At 43.3% G+C, this 21,481-nt stretch overlaps 2 protein-coding genes across 2 annotated transcripts in view; one reads left to right on the top strand and one right to left on the bottom strand.

The window, feature by feature from the left end:
• NFKBIZ (NFKB inhibitor zeta) overlaps positions 1-6,012 on the bottom strand; it is a 35,204-nt gene extending 29,192 nt beyond the window's left edge. The window contains exon 1 of the mRNA XM_082219733.1: positions 5,877-6,012. The gene's annotated coding sequence lies outside the window, so the exon portion shown is untranslated. The remainder of the gene's footprint in view (positions 1-5,876) is intronic.
• RPL24 (ribosomal protein L24) overlaps positions 1-21,481 on the top strand; it is a gene marked incomplete at its 5' end in the record, with an annotated part of 401,376 nt that overhangs the window by 339,781 nt on the left and 40,114 nt on the right. The window lies entirely within an intron of this gene.

Here is a 21,481-nt window from a genome sequence, read left to right as displayed (position 1 = left end):
CTCCTCTTTCTTCTCCTCTCAGTGCAAGGAAGGTGACAGTGGGAGGAAAATCTCCCTAAGTACACCATGTAATTCAATTGTAATAATATCCCCATGCAGATTACACAGTGAAGTTTAAACTTGTTGTTGTTGTTTAGTCGTTTAGTCGTGTCCGACTCTTCGTGACCCCATGGACCAGAGCACGCCAGGCACTTCTGTCCTCCACTGCCTCCCGCAGTTTGATCAAACTCATGCTAGTGGCTTCAAGAACACCATCCAACCATCTCATTCTCTGTCGTCCCCTTCTCCTTGTGCCCTCCATCTTTCCCAACATCAGGGTCTTTTCCAGGGAGTCCTCTCTTCTCATGAGGTGGCCAAAGTATTGGAGCCTCAGCTTCATGATCTGTCCTTCCAGTGAGCACTCAGGGCTGATTTCCTTCAGAATGGAGAGGTTTGATCTTCTTGCAGTCCATGGGACTCTCAAGAGTCTCCTCCAGCACCATAATTCAAAAGCATCAATTCTTCGGCGATCAGCCTTCTTTATGGTCCAGCTCACTCCAAGGAGGCTAATCAGGAGTTCTTCACAGGGAAGATCAAGAGTGTTGAACAAGTTCTTCTGAAAAACATTCATGCCTTAGGATTGCCAGGTCATCTGCAGCTCAGACCCTGAGACCCAAAGGACACATCTACCACCTCATTCTGCTTATGTGCAAAAGTTCTTTGCACCCTGATGAGCTAGTATTTGTGGTTTTTGCAAGTTTACTGCCACCAAGCCATTCCATCCACAGACTGGGCCAGTCCTAGACTAAATGGTACCCGGGGATAGAAACAGATTTGGTGTGCCTTTCTGAATACCTTCTTTCAATGCATTTGTTGCCTGTTTAATAAATTTGATGCACCATTTGTAGACAACATTTATCATTGACAATAAAATTTGAAGGAAAGGATCTGATCACAGATGACTCACACAGGTTTTTTTTTTAAATGGGCATAGATGTACATTTCTCATGGATTGAAACAAAAAAGAGTTGTAATGAAATCATGACCGTGCAGGTTTGTGTTGTCAGCTTTATAACAGTGAACTGTCTGTATTATTGTTTCAGCTATTGAGCAGCTAGGCCATGACAGGCACCCCGTCTGCTCAGCACCCTAGGCAGTTGTCTGGGTTGCCTGCCCCTAAATTTAAATGAGTGGCTTTCAAATGATCGCTGGCTCCACATCCAGTGCACTCCTACAGCTAACATTCACACAATGTTAGCCACAATCCATACTGATCCTGCAGTTTCTTGACAAATACTGCTATTTTCCCCCTCAAACCAGGTTCACTCCGATTAGAAAACTTGGAAGCAGTGGAAGCAGCAAAGTGAACATACCCAGCAGCCATCACACAGGCACAGAGTACAGTTTAATGAGTAGAAGTTTGTGGGGTTGCAGAGGTGGAGAAACAAAAAATGTCCTGTGTATCAGGTGGAGAAATTCCTGTCCCCTCTCTGATGTGAAATGACTCCATGCAAATGCAACCTGAAACGCAGGGGGGGGGGGTCACCTCGCTGCATTTTAAGCCACTAATGGGAACCCTTCGTTTCCATTTGAAAATGATTCTGTCCATGGATTGCATTGTTACATGCTACCCAAATCTCCAAACGGTGCAAGATTTCAGGGGTCCAGGCACTTACCCAGGATTCATGCTTTCCTTGGAAATGAGGCACAGCGGAGACTGTGGTATCTTTATGATATAGGGTTTATTTACACTCACACATATATAACCTGAGCCTGGTATAGAGAGGTTCCTATCATTACACTCCATGTGGGTCCTGCAATGTTGGAGTCGAACTGTCAGCCCACATTGTGTTGTGACCATCCCCACCCCTCCCGGTTCTCCATCCTGCTGTGTTTAAAAGACCAAAACAATTTTCCTCCAGCCCACATCAATCCTAAAACTAAACTCTCCTTGTCTCTGCCAACTATCTCCCTCTGAGCTCAGGCAGGGGCTGCTTCCAAGAGCCATCTAGCTGAATGGCCCATCATCCTGCCATTGGTTAGGTCAGCAACTTGGCCATTACTAAGTAATGACCTCATGAAGAAGCTGGTCTACATACATTAAACATAATAGAAACACCGCCACCCGACCCCACCCCTATCCATCTTCCAGTGGCATAGCGTGGGTTGTCAGCACCCGGGGCAAGGCAAGTAATTTGCGCCCCCTAACCCATGGATTTGCGCCCCCTAACCCTAACCCCCAGATGTTGCGCCCGGTGCGGCCGGCCCCCCCTGCACCACCCACACTACGCCACTGCCATCTTCCCTCTCTGCACCCCCCTATCTTTTTTCTTTTCTTCTCCCCCTAATGCCTCAACAAATGAAACGTGTAAAAATGTTACATAAAAAAAAAACCCGAGGCACTACACTTCTGTAAAACAAGAAAATCCTGAATAAAATATATATTTTTTAAAAAAATGAAGAAGCTGGTCTGTGTTATTTTTGACACCAAGAATTCAGAGGTATGCTTAAATTTGAATGCTTTACTGAATCCAGAGATTTAGGGGAGTCAGACCCCCTTCCAAAAAACCCCACAACCTCATAACAATATGCTTGATATCAGGCACATCCCCACATAGCACAACACAACCAACACCACAATTCTGTTACAATCTAAAAGCAGGACATAACCAGCATGCGGAACAAATAACTCAACTGTCAATCACAAATATAGGGCTGGTACAACCAAAGGACCCACACAAACACAAACAATGGATAAGATAATCACTCACTTTTCCCCTACTTCCCTACTACAACCAGTGTGGTACAGTATAGTGGTGTGTGGTGGGGAGTGAGACACCATGTCAACGACCTTGAGCTCTTTGGAAGAAAGACTGGGTATAAATGTAAAAAATTTAAACAAAACAAAACCATACATAACATATACCCTTTCCCCTGCAATCTTTCTCTTAGTACAAGATGATGGAGAGGAAAACAACACAAAAACACTGTTGACGTGTCCTCAGTTTCTAAGGTTTCCAAAGTCATTTAGCTGGCCATTTTTCCAAACGAAGCATTGACTAGCTGGTGACATGACATATGATATCTCCAATTTCAAAAAATTAGCTAAAGACAAGAAAATGTGTATGAAATAAAGCAGGCACATTATGATTTTCAATACTGATTTTCACATTTCTCTTCTTGATTCTAAAGCGTGCGGCAAAGAAGTTCGAGAATTAAATGTAATCAGGAATTTATTTCTTGAAACTGAACTATTATCTTGAATTCATTTCTTAAAACTGAACTGAACTCATCAAACAGCAGAAAATAAGTTAGGTAGCAATCCTATATACATTTACCTGGGAGTAAGTCTCATTGAACTCAGTTGGGCTTTTTTCTAAGCAGGTATAGGATTGCATTGTTTGACTTTGTTCCTGGATAAACCTACACTGTAGTTAATGCACTGCTCTTTTTAAATCCCACAAAAATGCAGTGGGAATACTCAGTTTAAAATCTAGGATCAGAGGAATGAAATGAATCTCAGCAGGAACTGCAGCACATCGTTTCTGCTGAAGTAATATAAAGCTGAGAACAAAATCAACTATGCATTTTACCTGTGTTCAAACATTCAATAATCCTTTGCTGAATATAGTGCTGGTCAGAATGGTAATACAAAAGCCCATAAACAGTTAATTATTTTCTTCTGGAATAACTAAAGTTAAACACAAAGTAGTTTTCAAAACTGGAAAATTTTAACTTTGTTAATATTTCTCAAAACTTCTGACATATTAAGTTGATTTCAATGGAAGCCTGCTGTCTCCCTTTGTACAGTAAAGAGGATTTTTCGTGTTCTGAATATGTTTATTGGTTTGGTAAAAGAAGGAGAAGCAAAAAAGAAATTGAAAGCAAAGGACATAGAGTAACTCTCTCATTCATATTCATAAGACATATATAAAAGAAAGCACACAGAAAAACAGACCCTTTCTTTAGAGAGACAGCAAAGCATGTCAACTTGCTGATGGCAACTGAGGCCACCAAATTTCTATCAGCTCTATCTATATTCTGTCCAAATTTCTATCAGCTCTATAACTCACCCCATGGTGCCGAGGCCAGCTCTGCAGCTGCAACAAAACTCAGAACTCTCTGATTTTGCCACTCCACCCCATGCCATACTGATTCTTACTACAGGGAAGCAAGTATGAGCTCAAGCTTCCTGGTTTGTCTCTCTCCAAGCAAAACAGGAATGGCAAGTTGGTTATGTTGGTGTCAGCAGAAGCAAAGTCATCTTTCTCCAGGACCCTCTCAGCATTAAGCATTGTCTGGACTAGGATGCAGGAGGAAAATAGCACCTACTTCCCCAAGCTCCAGTATCTCTCTCCATTAAGGATGGCTCAGAGGAACCCAGAGATGGAAGTGGGCCCTCAACCCATTAACTGGTCCAGTGGTGGGCTTGCCCATGTGCAGTAGATAGACTTTTCTCCCCTGTTGCTATCCTGGGGTGCTAGTAGAGTTATGGTGCGGCACAGCCTTTGCTAGCCTGATGGATGCTGCAGTACAAAACATCTGGAGGGTACCAGCTTCCTGAAGAGCCAGCACAGCAGTTCCCAGAATTCTCTGAGACAGAGGCTCCAAGGTAGCAAACAAGTTCATACAGAAAGTGTCTTCTGAGCCCTGTAAATTAGCTGGTGGGTTATTACGTGGATGTTTGTGTTATCAATGTAGATTTAGGGTGGTCACTGTAATCATTTACATTTTACATACATTTAAGCTTTACACATGATTATCAGAGCCTTGTTTGTTGCATTCATTTCCTCCTGACCTCACTTCGTGCGTGTGTGTGTGTGTGTGTGTGTGTGTGTTTATTTACAGATAGAGATTTATTTCAAACACACACACCTGCCAGTTTAGGATAACACTTCCTGAGTCTGATCTGATAATATGGACTCTAGAATACAAAAGCTTGTGCCACAATAAACATGTTTGCTTTAAAAGTACCACACTCCATGTTGGGTTTGCTCTAAGCCAGAAATAGCTGCTCGTCCACACTACCTTGCCATCTCAACTGTCCATCATTCCCATTCATACTTAGACACCCTAATCCAGCTCCATTGACTGACACTGAAGTTCCTGTCAGTTCAAGATGACTTGTCAGTCAGGACCAACTCATCTAATGATTTTTACTGGCAGTTAAGCACAACTAATTCTATTTGGAGCCAGCAGGTGCGCATGTGCAGCCAGCCACATCTGTGTGTGTTTTTCTTAAAAGTTGGCTTTCAATAACCAGAGAGGCAACAAACCCCCTTTCCCCTCCCTGCCCCACAAACCTCAGATTTCCCACGTGCAAATAAAAGAATAATGGAATTGCAGAGTTGGAAGGGACTCCGAGGGCCATCTGGTCCAACAGGAATAACAATAACAACCTGAAATAAGTTTCCCAAACTTAAACCAGGCTTGCTGTTTGTTTGTTGACAGAACCTCTGTGTTTTTAACAGAACGAACAAATCTTTATTTGCGTCAGCCATCGGCCACAGCAATAAAACAACAATACGATATACAAAGAATAGAAATAAAAAGTCAATTATATAAAATACATTTTAGGGTTTTGAATCAATAGACAAATAGTGGATCTTATTCTGATTGCCCCAGCTAAAAACTTTGCAACCTTTGCTGTCACCTGCTCATCTTGATCTGCCAAGAGAAAGGACACTATGATAGTGGTTGGGCGACCCGGAATGGACAATAAAAGTGTTTTAGACAGAAATTCAGCTGGTGGAAACCTTCATGCCAAGGTCTGTCTGCTATGCACCTGTAAAGAAGCCTCTTCCTCTCTCTCCCACACCCCAATAGAAATGGCTTTTGTGTGAAAAGCACACGGTTTCGCCTTTTTAAAGGATAAGGAAACATATATATTTATATACCTTCATGTCTCGGGAGTGAAGCTAGGTTTCAGGGAACGATCCCGGCTGCTTAACGGGTCCTCAGCTGCTTATGCGCTCCGTCTCTATGGCAAAGCGAACATTTCCCTCGGAGGCTTAAAATTTCTGCCGGCAGAAGTTCCCCCCGCCCCAAACCCGTTACCGCCACGTGCTGCTTCTCCAGCCAAAAGGGAAAGTTTCACAACGAAGCTCGAGGTCTTCGGGGATTCTTTCCTCCCCCCCCCCCACCCCCACCCCCGCACGCCCCGATATCATTATCGCCTGTGATTCAGTCCTGAGTTGCCTGGTTGGTGTTGCAATGGTTAAAAGGGGGAGGGGTGAAAGGGGAATGTCGTGACGTGAGAGAGGAAGTCGGGGTGGAGGGACGAGAGTTGCAGCTCGGACTTTTTCGGCATGGAGGAAATTCCCTCGCTGGGCGAGCCGGTCACCGGGACGTTCCCCACCCCGCTGAGTTGCCGGAAAACCCGGACCGGCGCCCTGACGACGGAGAGGACTAAGTAGTCAAGGCTCCAGGGGTGCTTTTGTTGTTGTCCTCAATGCAAATAGCGCTGCACACCGTTCGTTAAGGGCAGTCAAAAGATCTGTTTTTAGAGACCTGCACGAAGTTCTTTATGAAAACCGGACTCCTTTCGCTTTCCGTTTTGGATGGACTTTTGCTTTCTGTGGGAATGGTAACTTTCCTAGGCCAGGCATGTGTGTGTGTGTGTGTGTGTGTGTGTGTGTGTGTCAGCAAGGATCCACTGTGTCTTTAGGAATGTTTAGTCTCTCCTCTCCAGCCAAGGTTGTCAACATGGTCAATAGGCTGGTCAGGGAAGGAGTGCATTTACTGGTTTTGAGACTATGCTTCCAGAGCAAGGAGTAAATATCCTGAAAATATTCTGTTTGATTTTTGAAACTAAAATTAAGTAACTCTGACCTTGGCAGTGACAAAACCTGGCCCAACAGGGGATAAAATAAAGTTGTGATCATTTTCTTCAGGGCAATTGTCTCTATCTATCTATCTATCTATCTATCTATCTAAAGCAGTGTTTCCCAACTTTGGGTTTCCAGCTGTTTTTGGACTACAACTCCCATCACCCCTAGCTAGCAAGACCAGTGGTCAGGGATGATGAGAACTTTAGTCCAAAAGCAGCTGGAGAACCAAGGTTGGGAAACACTGATCTAAAGCCACCTACGTGTAGTGTGGTCAAGTATTGCTTTGGAATACCTTGCAATATATGGTGCTCTCTCATTCGTACCTTTACACTTCTGTATAAAATTCAGCACATCTCTACGACCCACTGGGCTTTTGATTTAAGCAGTCCCCCTCTCTCCCTTAAGGGTTCGTAACACTGAGAAGCCTTGTATAGAAGCTGACAGATAGCCAGCCAGGACTGGGGATGAGGACATGTGGGAAAGACCAATGCACTATGAAGTTACTACCAAAACAGGAAGAGGGACAGGTGTGAATGGGCCCAGTTCCTGTACCGCAAGACTCAGGCCCAGCCCTACTCATCCGCTGACTGAGGACTGACGGTCATCCCCAATCTCAGTACGGCAGCAATGATGTCCTGGGGTGCTTTGCTCACTTCTCTCAACCGGACAGTGACATGCGGGCAACCATAAAGGCCTTTCACGTCACAGGGCTCAGATAAACAGCGCAAGAAACACGAGCCCTTTCTTAAAAGTTCAGCCGTTGAAGGCACCTGCATGGCTTAGGGGATCTGACTCATTTTGAGTTGGTGGATATCACAAATCTATCTCTAGATTCCAGAGCAGTTACCAAGCAGGATGTTCTGCCCCAGGGAGGCCAGGTCTGCCTACATTTCCATCAGCAGTTCTGTACCTCTGGGAAGATATTCATGAGCGCTGGATTGGAGCCAGTAGGTTTGAATGGATGAAAATGTCAGATGCGTACGCTAGAGAGCTAGGGAAATGGATACACTCATTTAATTTTATTTATTAAGTATATTTATATCTCACCTTATCCATCATATGCCGTTTCAAGATGGGTTTAAGCAGTAGTCAGTGATGGGGAAAGGATTGGCATACAGTGGTACCTCGGGTTACAGACACTTCAGGTTACAGACTCCACTAACTCAGAAATAGTACCTTGGGTTAAGAACTTTGCTTCAGGATGAGAACAGAAATCGTGCAGCGGCCATGGGAGGCCCCATTAGCTAAAGTGGTACCTCAGGTTAAGAACGGTTTCAGGTTAAGAACGGACCTCCGGAACGAATTAAGTTATTAACCTAAGTTATCATTGTATTAGAATTAGACTTGCTCAACCAAGCACTTGCCAGTGACCGAAATCTTCAACCAGTTTACATTAAAGCTAGAGTTAGAGCTGGTAGATTTCCAGCAACATGGTTTTCAAAGCTTACTGGATAAAATATCCATGGCAACTGGGGTATACGTGTGCATAATCACACTTACGTTAGGGTGTACCATACCAGCTTGAGCAAGCAGCCACAGAATTTTACAGCCTACTAGCATCTACACAGGCTTGAATACATCTCCTGAGCCTGTTTTTGCAGAATGAGCGCCACGCCAGGTGCCAGAGGCAGATGCATGAATTCATTGTGGAGCCTCTTCCCTGGGACTTCCCTCCGCCTCCTGCCTCAGCACTGCCTACAGCAGATACTGTGGGCATGAAGCAAGCATGTGTGAACCTCTGCACTCTCCTGCCTGAGTAAGCGGAAAGATGCCCAAGATTGCTGCTACCCCTTCGCAAAGATGATCGTTTTGAAACTTTCCACGTAGCCAGGAAACGTTGAGTGGGTGAAGCCTTCCCGTTCTCTCGAGAGATGCTATATAATTACATCATCAGGTTGTGTTGATGCACAACACCGCCGGCCTTAATCGCTTTAAGCTAATTGTCCCAAGGAGCAGATACATTTCCTCATTTGCAGTCCAGTCCTGTGCAGCCAGGTGTGCCTGTCCACTGAAGTCGGCTGCCTTAGGGATGCCTTGCTCTACGCAGGATTAAAATGTTCAAGACAATCCTGCACACATTGTTGTGGGAGTAAGCTTCGAGCTCAGTAAGGAAATACAGAAAGGATTAGACTACAAGAGTACATTACACATGTTAAAGGCAGATCCTGAAATAAGTGCGTTTGCTATGGCCACCAATTTGGATGGCTTTAAAGGGGGATTAGACGAATTCAGGGGAGAGGATAAGACTATCAATGACTATTTGCCATGACGGCTGCCTCCATGGTAAGAGGCATCAATGCATCTGAATACCAGTTGCCAGAAACCACAGGAGAGGATAGGGCTCTTGTGCGCATGTCCTGCTTGTGAGCTTTCCATCGGCTTCTGGTTGGCCGCTGTGAGAACAGGATGCTGGACTAGATGGGCCATTGGCCTGATCCAGCAGGATCTCCTTACATTCTTATGAGCCAGGAAGGATCTAAAATGACGACCCACTGAGTATTGATCAATACAGTGACTGGGAAGAATATGTGCTGGGGGACTGTGAATCAAATTCTGAGAGCAGAACACAATGTGCCCAGCTGGGCAGTTCCAAACCAGTTAAGGGCTCCTCCAGGTGTTCTGTTTATTGAGCATTCATCACATGCTTGCACAAGGTTTGACTGAATATGGTTGCGATTGACTATTCATTCTGATACGTCTTCTGGGAAGTTGTATAACAATGATCATTTATTATGCTCAAGCATGCTGACTTGCTTGTGGGCTGTTCTCCCCATTAATCTTTCGTTCATTCCACACTTTTGAATGTGTTTTGCTGTTCCTTTCCAAACCATAAAAGCTCTAGTAAAAAAAAACCACTGAGCTAAAGCAACAGGGCACTTTAATCCACTTTAATTGTGCAAGCCTAAATATGTTGGTATGCACTTGAATCCCTCCTGCAAAAAACCTGACAGTCTGGAGGCACCTTAAAATTCCCAGACCTATCAAAACAGTCATTTTGTTGTATGCATTTGCCCTGGCATATCCAGAGGCACCAAAGGTAATGCACAACAGAATCTTGCTTTTAAATGCATTGAGAAAACTGGCTATCATGTTAGCATTTGTACGCATTGGATTTCAAAGATGAACACGGGCAAGTAGTGTTCTCCTTCCATCAGCTCCAGCCAGTATGGGCAATGATAGATGACAACTCAACAACACCTGAGGAAGCACAGGTTGCCCAGCCTGCCATTATCTGTGGTGGAGTAGCAACAGTCCACAGGGTCAAATGATACAGCCCTTGCCTCAGCTGTCTGGTTTCATAGCTTAGCCTTGGTGCTCTCATTAGCGTTTTAGCTGTCAGCCTTCAAACTCAGGTCCCTGCCTCATGCTGCTCTGTGAAGTTAAAATGCTAGGGAGAGGACATAGCTTAGGGGTCTTGCAGATACCTTATATGCAGAAGGTCCCAGGTATCTCGGATTCAAAGGAGCTTTAGGATCAGGGATGGGAAGGCCTCTGTCTGAAGAGCTGCTGTCAGTTGTAATAGTAGGCAATAGTATTGTGCTCACTCAATGGACCGACGATGTGACTCCATGTGTTATGTTTTACTGAGTACTAAGGCCCACCAATTTCAGTGCAACTCACACCCAAGAAGGGACGCGGGTGGCGCTGTAGGTTAAACCACAGAGCCTAAGACTTGCTGATCAGAAGGTCGGCGGTTCGAATCCCTGCAACGGGGTGAGCTCCTGTTGCTCGGTCCCTGCTCCTGCCAACCTAGCATTTTGAAAGCATGTCAAAGTGCAAGTAGATAAATAGGTACCGCTCTGGCGGGAAGGTAAACGGCGTTTCTGTGTGCTGCTCTGGTTCGCCAGAAGCGGCTTAGTCATGCTGGCCAAAGACCCAGAAGCTGTACGCTGGCTCTCTCGGCCAATAAAGCGAGATGAGCGCCGCAACCCCAGAGTCGGTCACGACTGGACCTAATGGTCAAGGGTCCCTTTACCTTTACCACACTCAATTTAAGTGTCCATAGGATTGCAGTCTTAAAAAAAACTTCACTCTGCTCCACGGGTAGCCAATATGTTGCCCTCCATATATGTTGCTAGACTCCCAACTCCCATCAGTGCCAGCTAGCATGGCCAATGGCCAGGGATGATTGGGACTTGTAATCCACCCACATCTGAAGGGCACCATGTTAACTGCTCTACTCTATGCTAAGCAGGAGGCAGAATTGCAGCACAAGGTGGCAAAACTATTTGGAATTATGCTTTCTACGGAAAGATCTTGAGAAAGAACTGAGGGGAAAGAGCACACTCAAAGTCATGAAAGCAGCACAGTGGCAGAGCCATAACTCCTCGATCCAACTCAACCTGAGTGCTTGCAGCAGTGGAAAAATCTTCCTTATTTCAAGTGGTAAGAATTTGTTAAGTATGACAAAGTACCTGACCTGTAAGACAAAAGCACCTTTCATACGTAGCTGCAAAATTTGGCAAGAGTGGTGGGAACGTTGCTAATCTTTCTGGATTTCTCTTCTGCCTGTCAATGTGTGTGTATAAGAGTTACCCATTTATGCCTCCTAATTGACGCTTTTTAAAATCCTTCAGACTTCATTTCTGTGAACGGCTGCTTCAAAATTACTTATACTTTCTGCTTTCACACTTCCAGTGCCAAGAGAAACATAATGAAAATAGCGCAAGAGCTTGTGTGTGGAAAGCACCAGTCAGGAAAAAAATGACAGAAACTGGGAGGGGGAGAGAGAAGACCAGCAGCTAATTTCTCTTCCTAAAGCTGAACCAGGCAGAAAGAAAGGGCATGCAAAAGACAAGGATGATTCACGCTGATGAAGAAATTTAGAACAGAGATAGTTGGGATTAGATGAGTGGGTGCGAGGGCGATGTTCTGCCGAGTTCAGACATGCAAAACTTTCTACTTGGCGCTAACTACTTAAAGCCGATTTAAGCTCAGCCAGATATGAACGAGCCCTAAAAATGAATGCATAATACTGTGTATTCATGTCAGTGGTTCAAATCCAAAACAGAAGGAGGAAAGGGAATGTTGTTTGACCTGTGATGATAATATTGCTCCAGTTATTAGGAGAACCACACAACAAATGTTGCTGGAATATACTGCTTGCTTTTTAACAAGGTTTATCTTGGATTTATCCACTCATGGGCATCCCAGGTTTGGTTGCTGTAAATCTTAAATCTCTTGGGAGCCCTCACCCCCCCACACACACCTCATAAGCAGAAATACTACTCTCGGTAGTGCACTGAATGTAGTACTGCCAGCCTAAGATCAATCAATAAAAGACCTACAGTAACATAACTGGTTTGTGATTCATGAGACTCATGACTCATGAAAGTTTTTCTCACAGGTGGAGAGGGTGCTGTTGCACTCATGTTCTGCTTGCGGGCTTCCCATGAGCATCTAGTTGGTTGTTGTAAAGAACAGGAAACTGGATTAGATGCGCTTTGGGCCTGAACCAGCAATCTTCTACGTTTCTATTTTCTAAATTATGAGGAAAGTGTCACCTGTTAATAAAACTCTGTCAGACTTTTTATTACTTGTGTGTGGCCCCTGATTTATTTTTTGACCCTCCACATCATCTGCAAAAGAGGATACACATCTGCATAAGACATGCTGTATGCATTGATTGATGATTGATTGATTGATTGCAAATTGGATCCTCTTTTGTTAATAGAGTGGAGGGTCCCATCCACATATTGTGTACTGAGCATTGGAAGTTCTGTTGACACACCTGATGGGGAAAAGTTAAGAACCTCCCCCCTCCCGCCCCCTTGCCATACAAACATACAAATTTCAGATTCGGTAGCTTCCTTTTGTAAAACAAAAGTGGTCTTCAAAAAGAATCAGAGCAACATGTAATGGGTTAGAACTTGACTAACTACGCATCTTTACTCATAATTAAGCCCCAATGAGTTCAATGGGACTTACAAGTATGCATGTATATCATTACAACCTAAGGCAGTTGAACATAAATCACCTTGTGAAAAGTTCCTGCTGAAATCAATATTGTCTGGATTCAGTCTGATCCGAGGAAGGATTCTTAAAATATTCTAGAGGGGTAGCAGCATTACTCTGCAGCAACAACAACAAGCCTTGAAGCTCCCTAAAGACTAAGAAATGTGTTATAGGATAAACTTTCATAGACTAGAGTCCATTTCATCAAACGTATACAAGCGTTATCCTCATTGATCAGCCTGTATAACTTTTGTTTGCAAATGTCAGGATTGACAGGGAGGTGTAAATTGGAAATACTATATCCTTCAAACTTTGGCCACTTCCTTTCATCACTAACCGATTGCAGGGTGACTCTTAAATGAATATAGGTTTGATTTTATCTATACAGTACAAAAATGTTGTCAAGAAAGCACCAAGAAATAAAAAAAGATTGCCATACCATACCATCTAGTGGCTAATGTTAGGTATTGTAAGTACTTTTGAGATACTTTTTTCCCCTCCTCCTTGCTTGGAACTCTGTGAAGGGGGAACTATAATGTCTAGAATTCTTCAAGGGAAATCCGTTGAAGGACCACAATACCTCAAGGACTGCCTCTTTCCATATGAACCTACCCAGACCCTGAGATCATCTTCTGAGGCTCTACTTTGTGTGCCTCCTCCACGAAAGGTCTGGAGGGTGGCAACACGAGAACAGGCCTTCTCTGCAGTGGCTCCCCATCTGGGGAATGCTCTCCCCAGGGAAGTTCGCCTGGTGCCTTCATTAGATACCTTTAAGCTCCAGGCAAAAACGTTCCTTTTTAACCAGGCCTTTTGTTGATCTGATTTACATCCTATGGCCATTTAAAATGTGTTTTTTTTTGGGGGGGGTATTGTTTTTATTTTGATTATGTATTTTGCGGTTTTATATTTTGATTTTATTTTGTGAACCGCCTTGAGACCTCTGGGTATAGGGCAGTATATTAAGCAAACAAAAAAAACCAAATAAATAAATCTGAATGTGGTTTGAAGATATAGTGTGCGTGCAACCTGTATAGAACTTCCTGAAAGCTTTTCCTGTCAGTTCATAGCTGTCAACTTTTTTCTTTTTTTAAGGGAAATCCTATTCGGAATAAGGGAATTTCCCTTTAAAAAGGGAAAACGTTGACAGCTATGTGTCAGTTCCTTTAATCATCATTTTTCATTCATGCATATCTTCTTTTGTACTGTCTTAGGTAAAAGTAAAGGGACCCCTGACCATTAGGTCCAGTCATGGCCGACTCTGGGGTTGCGGTGATCATCTCGCTTTATTGGCCAAGGGAGCCGGTGTACAGCTTCCGGGTCATGTGGCCAGCATGACTAAGCTGCTTCTGGCGAACCAGAGCAGCACATGGAAATGCAGTTTACCTTCCCGCTGGAGCAGTACCTATTTATCTACTTGCACTTTGGCGTGCTTTCGAAATGCTAGGTTGGCAGGAGCAGGGACCGAGCAACGGGAGATCACCCTTTCATGGGGATTCGAACCGCCGACCTTCTGATCGGCAAGTCCTAGGCTCTGTGGTTTAACCCACAGCGCCACCCACGTTTTTCTTTTCCTATCAGTTCAGAGCTGTTAACTTTTTCCTTTTTTTAAGGGAAATCCTATTCGGAATAAAGGAATTTCCCTTAAAAAAGGGAAAACGTTGACAGCTATGTGTCAGTTCCTTTCATCATCATTTTTCATTCATGCATATCTTCTTTTGTACTATCTTAGAGCCACAAAAAATTGTGTCTCAGCAGGCTGTATGGTACACAGATGCACAGCCATAAAGAAGAAAGTGCAATCATTGTTATCACCATCACCACAAGCCAGGTAGAAAACAAGCATATCTGGGTATGAGCATCATATATTGTGCTGGAGGATGGAGAAAAGCAGGAGGCACAGGCGAAACCAAACATAAACATGGGAAATTTGAAGACAAGCAGCACTTGAATAAATGTACAGTGGTACCTCAGTTAAGTACTTAATTCGTTCCGGAGGTCCGTTCTTAACCTGAAACTGTTCTTAACCTGAAGCACCGCTTTAGCTAATGGGGCCTCCTGCTGCCGCCGCGCCGCCAGAGCACGATTTCTGTTCTCATCCTGAAGCAAAGTTCTTAACCTGAAGCACTATTTCTGGGTTAGCGGAGTCTGTAACCTGAAGCGTATGTAACCTGAAGCGTATGTAACCCGAGGTACCACTGTAATGGTTTAAATTAATGGTTTTCAATCAGCGTGCCGTGGCACCCTGGGTTGCCTTGAATGATGGTCAGGGGTGCCACAGGCAACACTGGCCTGTATCCTTTCCTTCCCTCCCTCCTCTGATGCCTTTTTGCATGTCTGCTACCCAAAGGCTTGCACAGCTGTTTGTTGCAGCAGCCCTGGCTACAAGCTCAGCTGTCAAATGGCGACTGTGGGGCTTGTCAGGGGGTTCTGGTTGCCAGCAGCTGAGGTGGCTTCAGAATAAGCAAGCAAATGGGTGAGGGAGCCCAGCCAGCCAGCCCTCCAGCCCTTGCTGTTGGGAATGGACAGATAAATCCCAGGCCCCTGTGGGGCAGTGTGAGGAGGGACCTCTCTTTGGGGCAGGGGGTGCAGCTCAGAGACGAGGGGTGGCACCAGTGGCTGCCTAGAGGACTCCCAAGGAGAATGGAGAGGAGAGGAGACTGAGGGAACACTCCCCAAGGGAGGGTGTTTGAAAAAGCGTGAGGCTGCCAGCTCTGCAGGCAAGGGGTGACATAACTGGGCTCCTGAGTCCCACCAGGGAGCTGCAGAAAGAATATAGTTGGTCAAGGGAGCCGTGGACCCAAAAAGGTTGATAACCTCTGCTTTAAGTGATTGTAATAATATAATAATTTATTATTTATACCCCGCCCATCTGGCTGGGCTTCCCCGCCACTCTGGGTGGCTTCCAACAAAATATTAAAATACCGTAATACATCAAACATTAAAAGCTTCCCTAAACAGGGCTGCCTTCAGTTGTCTTCTAAAAGTCTGGTAGTTCTCCTTGACATCTGATGTCCACAGGGCGGGTGCCACTCCGAGAAGGCCATCTGTCTGGTTCCCTGTAACTTGGTTTCTTGCAGTGAGGGAACCAACAGAAGGCCCTCGGCGCTGGACCTCAGTGTCTGGGTAGAACGATGGGGTGGAGACGCTCCTTCAGATATACCGTATTACACGGTATCAGATTAAAACGTCCAAGTACTCAGGGCCAAACCCTTGGTTACAAAATTGGAAGGCAATGATTTGATCGCTCTGCCGCTTTTGAAATTTGCATCACTCACCTTTCTGGTTACGGGAATCACTTTCAGCAAATGATCAAACTTTCAAAACAAGTTAATTGCTAGGGACTGTGGTGTTCTGCATCCTGGTAATCAATGGAGAGGAGAACAAGGTGTGTCTCTTGCAATATTAAGCATTGTAAAATTATGGTATGGTGAATCTGGAGGGGTAGTAAAGATTGCAGGTAATTGCTTGATATCCACATTGCAGCTGGATCTTAAACTACGCCCAAAGCAATACTGACAATTTTCTTTCAAAAAAGGGGTTCCATTTTTACAGCAAACCTTGTAAAGTAAATCTACATGTTAAGAGAAAAAAATAATAGCCTTCCGATTTCAACCTTTTAATTATTTGCCTGCATAACTTATGTTCAATTGTGTACATTTTTTTAACTGCTAGATTGTTCTTATAACTCATTTCAAAAGAATATTCAGACTGCTAACATTGACCCCAGTTCAAGATATTGTCATGCCTTTGGACATCTTGATTTCTGTGTCTAGGCCTTTGGCTGGAGAACTAATGAATAGGCAAAAAATCTAGTTGTTTTCTCCTTAAGAGCCTAGAATCTCTACTCAGACTTCTGAAGTGGGGTGGCTACATCAAAACTGCATAGGACTCCCACAAAGTTTGTTTTTTAATACCTTTAAAGTATTTATAATCTGCTTTTGTAGATTGAGGTGGCCAACAGAAATATAGCAATAAAATTCATATAAGGGATATAAGGCAGTGGTTCCCAGTTGTTTAAGTACTGCAGACTTATTTCTGGGTCACTATTTGGTTATTACAGTATTTTACAAAAAGGGAAGCTCTACCTCCAGATTTTACAGTATCATGCTATGGCGTCTTCTAGTAAATTTTTCATGGATGATGTCCAGATTACTGTTTACAGACTATTTGGAGAAGTGGGATCAACTGTGTGCATGTTTGATACTTTCCCATTTGGGCTGTTTCAGTGACTCATGCTAGATACCGGTATTTAATTTTTCCTTTATCACCTTGTGAGACTCAGACTCTCCCATTTTAGATATGTCCTCTCTATTACTACCTGAACTAATTTTCCATTTGGCTCCTCCTGGATTCATCTCTCTTGCTTTCCACCCTAAATCCACAGAAACCTATTCCTCGGATCCCAGCTTTCGATTGATAGCTATAATTCTTTCCCTCACCTGTTTAATCATTAAATTAAATTGCTGAATAGGTGGGAAACTCCCATTTTAAAAAAAACCAGTTTAGACTAGTGAGAATTTTAGGGACATGATGCAATTTAGGGATCAAAAATAAATGTGCTCTATTGGAAGTTATCAGGCTGTTTCCGTTAGCTAATTGTTATTGTGTGATTAATATTGTCCTTCAGATTAATTTTCAATTGTTTCTTTATTTACAGGATTTTTTCCACATTTCCATAACCACCCATATAGTACACGTTATCTCAAATTCTTTTTTACAATTTATTTTTATGCTGCCATTTTATATTTCATTCATACATTCCTTTCATTCTTACTAGTTCAGCTATTACTGAGTACATATATTTTCATTGTATGCTTGCTGTGATTTAAAATTTCCTTTGAGCCAACTCTGGTTTTTCCTAGTTTCCACTTAGGAATGAAATTTTCTGAAAATCTTGATCTTGACAAAACGCAAATATTTTTTACTGGTTGTGCTAAAAGTTTCCTAAAGTGACCAGCAGATAAACAGATACATACATCAATGCATAAAGTTGTATAAAAATGCAGTATACTTGTATATTAATTTATAAAATTATGCTACTGAAATAGAGCAACTAATGGGACTTGACTCTTTTATAAGTATATTGTACATAGTTTTTGCATATAATAAATCAGGCTTCCTTTTTTTAATTAAAAAAAAAGGTTGCCAATGCACCTGTGTGCTCAGTGCAAGTGTCTGGCTGATGTGGGTAAAGCGTGATTTGGTTGGAATTGCCAAATTTTATGTATAAAATTGAGTAAGCTCAATAAATCTACATTTAAGAACCTATTTTTAGCATGGAATTCCTTACTGTTGTCCGTCGACAACAACCAAAATTGGCATTTCGGTTCTGAATACATTTGCCAGCACCCAGCCAGACACCTTGTAAGCCATGTCCACAGTCCGGCCCGCAGACCAATTGCAGCCCGCAGCCTGGTTTAAAACGGCCCCACAGGCAATTTGGAGAAATCAACCTGTTGCGGCCCCTGAGCGCCTGCTGCTCTGCTTGCTCTCCCCTGGAGCCAACGCTCCACCAAGGAAGGTTAGAGGCGGGCAAGGCGGGCTGCGATTGGTGCATCTTCGGCAGTGGCGCTGCATGATTGGTCGCTTGGCCGATGCTGCTCTTGCAGTGGGTGCTTTTAAAATGTGTGGTGGGATGATTGGGTTGCTCTTGTTTTTATTTCTATTTTCATTATGTGTTGTGTTTTTATGCTGCAAAACAGCCAGTCGTGTGCATATTTATAGTATTCAAATGTTCTTCCTGCCCCATGTTTGTGTGTGTACACACACACACACACACACACACACACACACACACACACACACACTATTCATATCTTCCTTCCTTTCAGAAGTTTGAAAGCCATTGTGATGTAGTGGTTAGAGGCCTGGGGGGAGAACCAGCTTCAAATTGCCACTCTTACTTAAAACTCACTGCTGTGGTTTAGGGGGAAGTCACTTTCCCCCAGCCTAACCCACCTCACAGGGCTGCTGTGAGAGTTGAAGTGAGGGCAGGTGAGAACGACCACATAGACTGCCTTGAGTTCCTTGGAGACAGGTGGGACAAAAATGGAAAGATGGGTGGATGCATAACGCTGGGATAGCAGTCTTTGTTTCATAACCCCATCTTCCTGAACATGAAGTCCCATAGATTTCTGAAAGCCTACATTTGCATTTCTTGCAAACTTGTGGGTTCAATAGCTATTTCCTCATATGTATTTTGGGAGCTGTAGCTGTTTGGTGCAATAGGTGCCAGCACATGGTACCTTTGGTTGTTCTAACACAGATAACATCTGGTTTCGTTGTGCCATCAGGGAAAATAGCAGTCCTATCCATGCAGCCTCCTCAAGCTGTCGACTGTGGAAAAGATCTATGCTCTGACAAATCAACTCCTGAGACCTTCTTCTTTCATTTGCAGGGCAAATATTTTCTACCTGGTGGGAATGAGCTGGCCAAATCTGTTGGCAAATGTTTTATTGAGGATTCATTTGAGCTTGGGCGAACACACTTGGACCAAAACCTCTGGCACTGCGCTCACATGATCTCTTCCCTTCTGGCCAATTTTTAAAATGGCCACTGTAAATAAGAGAAGGAAAGTTGACAGCGAGGGCTGCTGCTTCCAGGACAGGTGGAGTGGAATATTTCTTCACTGAAATACGGAATCACTGTTGTCTGATATGCCAAGAGACTGTGGCTGTTTATAAAGAATTTAACAAGAACCGTGTGAGGACAAGACTAAGTGGCTCTCACCTGCGTGACATTTTGCAAATCAAAACTACTACCTTTGAACCAGACCTAGCCTATGTGCTGCAGTCCAAATCTCTGTTTCACCCTTCACACTAGTGCAGGCAAGTTTTGTTTTGTTTTGAATTGAGAGGAATACATTGTCAAATCTCAGTTAATGTCAGTTGGTCTAAATCAGGTATAAATATATTTGGACACAATATGTGTATCTGGTGTTATGTTGCTGTTCATATTTTTTGAACTTAAAAGTTGACAAACTTTATTACCAATAATATGTATTCCACTTTACAATCTTCCTGACATATATTTCAGCTTCCTGGTTTTGTTTTTTTTATCTGGCCTTCAGATATGAAAGGCAGAGTGATTTAACACCTGTTTAGATTTGTCATCCATGTGACGAAATGAAAAGTATGTCGTGTGCAATGAACTTTGCATAAAATATTTAATTTGTATTTGATTTACTCTGCATATAATTTGCATTTAATTTTAATGGTTCAAAGAACGTCAAGCAAAATGGTCGGCCCTCACAGATGTTCACTTCATCAAATCTGGCCCTCTTTGAAAAAAGTTTGGGCACCGCTGATTGGAAGGTGTCATAGTAAACAGCTAATCATGTCCCAAGTTTCCTAGATGCCTGACCATGTAGTTGCATTTTACTTGTACTGTAGTAGTATAGTCTTGGTCCAAACACCAGCCTATGTGGATGCTTGAAACTGTTAGTCAGAGTGTGAGATGAAATGTTGGGAAATTGTAAATAGATGCCACTTGTCAGTATCAGAAGTAGGACGAACAAACAACAGAAACATCAAAGGTGACAAATCCAACAGTCAAGTCCTTCCCTTCTTTATAGTCTGCCATCCTTTATATACTGCCATCCTTTCAGCTGGCCATGAAAAGAAAGACATGGCGATAGATTTGGTGATTTTAAAAAGCTGTCACAGTGACAGCACCAAACATACACACAGGAAGGGATTGTGGATAGAGAAATAGTTTAATCGCAGGTATTGGTGTAGACTTATTTAATATCAACAGAAACAGGTTCCGAGTACGTAAACGAAATTCAGTTTCTTTATGGTTCAACGGGTAAGATGTTCTGGGCCTGCTTTACACGCAACAGTTTTTAAAGGACTGGATAATTTCTGTACATTCTTTGTGGGCTTGCAGGAGCTTAGACAACTGGTAGACATGCTTGTTTCCCAAATGTCTTTTAGCCTCCTTCCCATCTCTTATGCCTGATGCCATGCCTTCTTCTGATCAAACCTCTATCTCCTGCAAGACAGGTTCCCTTGAACCATCCCACCCCTTACTCAAACCAACTTTACTTTCCTGCCCCTCCATCTCTCCCCTGGCCTACTGCCAATACGTCTTTGGCTTCATCCAAATCCATGTCTTGTTCCATCTATTGTAATCTACAAGTCCCCTCTAGGTGAGGACCATGTCAAGTCTGCCTTCTGTACCCAGGCACATCACTGAAGTGAACCAAAATGTTAAATAGCAACAGTTTGTCTTCAAAACAGCTCTTACAGGCTTTTATTTAAAAAGGAAAAAAACCAGGAATCAATGACATTTCAGACTTGTTTGTTGCGATCTCAAGCATCATTTTTTGCTACCTGCAGTTCAGATGTCAGCTACCGAAAAGCCCCTTGAAAACATGCAGTTCACAGAGAAAGCTAATCAGTCTTAAGATCTTAAAACTTATACCAGTGTAGGTGACATTTAAATTTTTCCCTTGGAAAGTATCAAGTAACTCAGGAGGTAGCCATCGAGCCATACAAAATGTTTAATTTATTAAAACACTCCAACTATTAGTAAAGTGGGTGTCCTGCATGCAGATGTCTTGGGCACCAAAAAAGGGGGAGATAGAGATGGGCTGGTAAGGATGTGCACCGGGAAAATGGTTACTTTTCTTCTTTTAGATTTACAAATATTTTGGTAATTCCTTTCTTTTGTAAAACTTTCATTAGTATTCAGTTAATTTGGATTCAGTTCCTCCC

This window comes from Podarcis vaucheri (genome assembly GCF_965113315.1).
Source record: "Podarcis vaucheri genome assembly, chromosome: 4".
Classification (NCBI taxonomy): domain Eukaryota; kingdom Metazoa; phylum Chordata; class Lepidosauria; order Squamata; family Lacertidae; genus Podarcis; species Podarcis vaucheri.
The sequence above is the reverse complement of the archived record's forward strand: the minus strand, read 5'-3'. Positions and strand labels throughout refer to the sequence as shown.